Below are 3,917 nucleotides of genomic sequence, written 5' to 3' on the forward strand. Positions count from 1 at the left end.
GAAATAATATAGAGCTATATTAGGGCCAAACAGCCTTCGTAAAAACAGAGGATCAAATATAAAAAATAGTAAAAAATTAAATAATTATATCAAATGAATTCTATTAAGGTTAATTTGAGTATCAACCGCTTTGTTTGATACTCGATTTATGTCACGGAATTTTTTGCAATTGGATTTTAGGCAACTGATTTTCTTTTTACATTAAATTATGCTAACATTAAAAAAAGGTGAGCAAAATGTTTTAATGTGTTTTAAAATTTAGTGTACGCAGATTTAGTGTCAAAATCAGTGAAATGTATTTTGTGCAGAAACATTTATTGCATCAACACTCTAGACTCACCAGGTACATTAAGACTGAAGCACCTCATTGGCTGCTTCTAAGACAGGATAGATTGCTTCGGTTTTGCTTCCAATTTACCCTAAGCGGGTATTTCTATTTTTTTTCCAGGCAACAAAAATTTCTGCACAGAATTTTTTTTTACACTTAACTTTTATACAATAATTTTTTTTATTTACTTTTTATACACTGATTTTTTTACACTTAGTTAAATGCAGATTTTTTTACATTTGACTTTTTATACACTGATTTTTTTTACATTGAATTGTTAAACGCTGATTTTTTTTTACAGTGAACTTTTATAGACTGTTATTTTTTACACTTTTATACACAGATTTTTTTTTATATACTGATTTTTTTTTACACCGAATTTTTATACACTGATATTTTACAATCAATTGTTAAAATGCTGATTTTTTTGACATTGACTTTTTATACACTGATTTTTTTTACACTTAATTGTTGAACACAGGTTTTTTTACATTACATTTTTATACACTGATTTTTTTTTACATTGAATTATTAAACGCTGATTTTTTTTTACAGTGAACATTTATAGACTGTTATTTTTTACACTTAACTTTTATACACTGATTTTTTACAGTGAACTTTTTTATATACTGATATTTTTTTTACACCAAATTTTTATACACTGATTTTTTTTTTACATTGAATTATTAAACGCTGATTTTTTTACACTGAACTTTTATATACTGTTATTTTTTACACTTAACATTTATACACAGATTTTTTTTTTACAGTGAACTTTTTTATATACTGATTTTTTTACACCAAACTTTTATTCACTGATTTTTTACAATCAATTGTTAAACGCTGATTTTTTTACATTGACTTTTTATACAATGATTTTTTTAACGCTGAACTTTTTAGTACACTGATTTTTTAACACAGAATTTTTATACATTGATTTTTTTACACTGATTTTTTTTTACATTGAATTGTTAAACGCTGATTTTTTTACAGTTAACTTTTATAGACTGTTATTTTTTACACATAACTTTTATACACAGATTTTTTTACGCTGAACTTTTTTATATACTGATTTTTTTTTCACCAAATTTTTATACACTGATTTTTTACAATCAATTGTTAAAATGCAGATTTCTTTACATTGACTTTTTATACACTGATTTATTTTACACTTAATTGTTGAACACAGGTTTTTTTTTACATTGAATTTATATACACTGATTTTTTTTTTACATTGAATTATTGAATGTTGATTTTTTTAAACAGTGAACATTTATAGACTGTTATTTTTTACACTTAACTTTTATACACTGATTTTTTTACAGTGAACTTTTTTATATACTGATTTTTTTACACCAAATTTTTATACACTGATTTTTTTTTACATTGAATTATTAAACGCTGATTTTTTTTACACTGAACTTTTATATACTGTTATTTCTTCCACGTAACTTTTATACACAGATTTTTTTCACACTGAACTTTTTTTATATACTGATTTTTTTTTTACACAATTTTTATACACTGATTTTTTACAATCAATTGTTAAAATGCTGATTTTTTGACATTGACTTTTTATACACTGATTTATTTTACACTTAATTGTTGAACACAGGTTTTTTTACATTAAATTTTTATACACTGATTTTTTTTTTTACATTGAATTATTAAACACTGATTTTTTTTACAGTGAACTTTTATGGACTGTTATTTTTTACACGTAACTTTTATACACTGATTTTTTTACAGTGAAATTTTGTATATACTAATTTTATCACACCAAACTTTTATACACTGATTTTTTACAATCAATTGTTAAACGCTGATTTTTTTTTTTACATTGACTTTCTATACACTGATTTTTTTAACGCTGAACTTTTTAATACACTGATTTTTTAACACAGAATTGTTATACATTGATTATTTTACACTGATTTTTTTACATTGAATTGTTAAACGCTGATTTTTTTTACAGTTAACTTTTATAGACTGTTATTTTTTACACTTAACTTTTATACACAGATTTTTTTACGCTGAACTTTTTTATAGACTGATTTTTTTTACACCAAATTTTTATACACTGATTTTTTACAATCAATTGTTAAAATGCAGATTTCTTTACATTGACTTTTTATACACTGATTTATTTTACACTTAATTGTTGAACTTAGGTTTTTTTTTTACATTGAATTTATATACACTGATTTTTTTTTTACATTGAATTATTGAATGCTGATTTTTTTTAAACAGTGAACATTTATAGACTGTTATTTTTTACACCTAACTTTTATACACTGATTTTTTTACAGTGAACTTTTTTATATACTGATTTTTTTACACCAAATTTTTATACACTGATTTTTTTTACATTGAATTATTAAACACTGGATTTTTTTTACAGTGAACTTTTATATACTGTTATTTTTCACACTTAACTTTTATACACAGATTGTTTTACACTGAACTTTTTTTATAGACTGATTTTTTTTTTTACACAATTTTTATACACTGATTTTTTACAATCAATTGTTAAAATGCTGATTTTTTTACATTGACTTTTTATACACTGATTTATTCTACACTTAATTGTTAAACACAGGTTTTTTTACATTACATTTTTATACACAGATTTTTTTTTTACATTGAATTATTAAACACTGATTTTTTTTACAGTGAACTTTTATATACTGTTATTTTTTACACGTAACTTTTATACACTGATTTTTTTACAATGAAATTTTGTATATACTAATTTTTTCACACCAAACTTTTATACACTGATTTTTTACAATCAATTGTTAAACGCTGATTTTTTTTTTTACATTGACTTTAAACACTGATTTTTTTAACGCTGAATTTTTTAATACACTGATTTTTTAACACAGAATTTTTATACATTGATTTTTTTACACTGATTTTTTTTACATTGAATTGTTTAACGCTGATTTTTTTTTACAGTTAACTTTTATAGACTGTTATTTTTTACACTTAACTTTTATACACAGATTTTTTTACGCTGAACTTTTTTATATACTAATTTTTTTTTACACCAAATTTTTATACGCTGATTTTTTACAATCAATTGTTAAAATGCAGATTTCTTTACATTGACTTTTTATACACTGATTTATTTTACACTTAATTGTTGAACACAGGTTTTTTTGCAGTGAATTTTTATAAACTGATTTTTTTTTTACATTGAATTATTGAATGCTGATTTTTTTTTTACAGTGAACATTTATAGACTGTTATTTTTTACACTTAACTTTTATACACTGATTTTTTTTTTACAGTGAACTTTTTCATATACTGATTTTTTTTTACACCAAATTTTTATACACTGATTTTTTTTTACATTGAATTATTAAACGCTGATTTTTTTACACTGAACTTTTATATACTGTTATTTTTTCCACGTAACTTTTATACACAGATTTTTTTCACACTGAACTTTTTTTATATACTGATTTTTTGTTTACACAATTTTTATACACTGATTTTTTACAATCAATTGTTAAAATGCTGATTTTTTGACATTGACTTTTTATACACTGATTTATTTTACACTTAATTGTTGAACACAGGTTTT

The sequence above is a fragment of the Nerophis lumbriciformis genome, linkage group LG01 (assembly GCF_033978685.3).
Source record: "Nerophis lumbriciformis linkage group LG01, RoL_Nlum_v2.1, whole genome shotgun sequence".
NCBI classification, from domain to species: Eukaryota; Metazoa; Chordata; class Actinopteri; order Syngnathiformes; family Syngnathidae; genus Nerophis; species Nerophis lumbriciformis.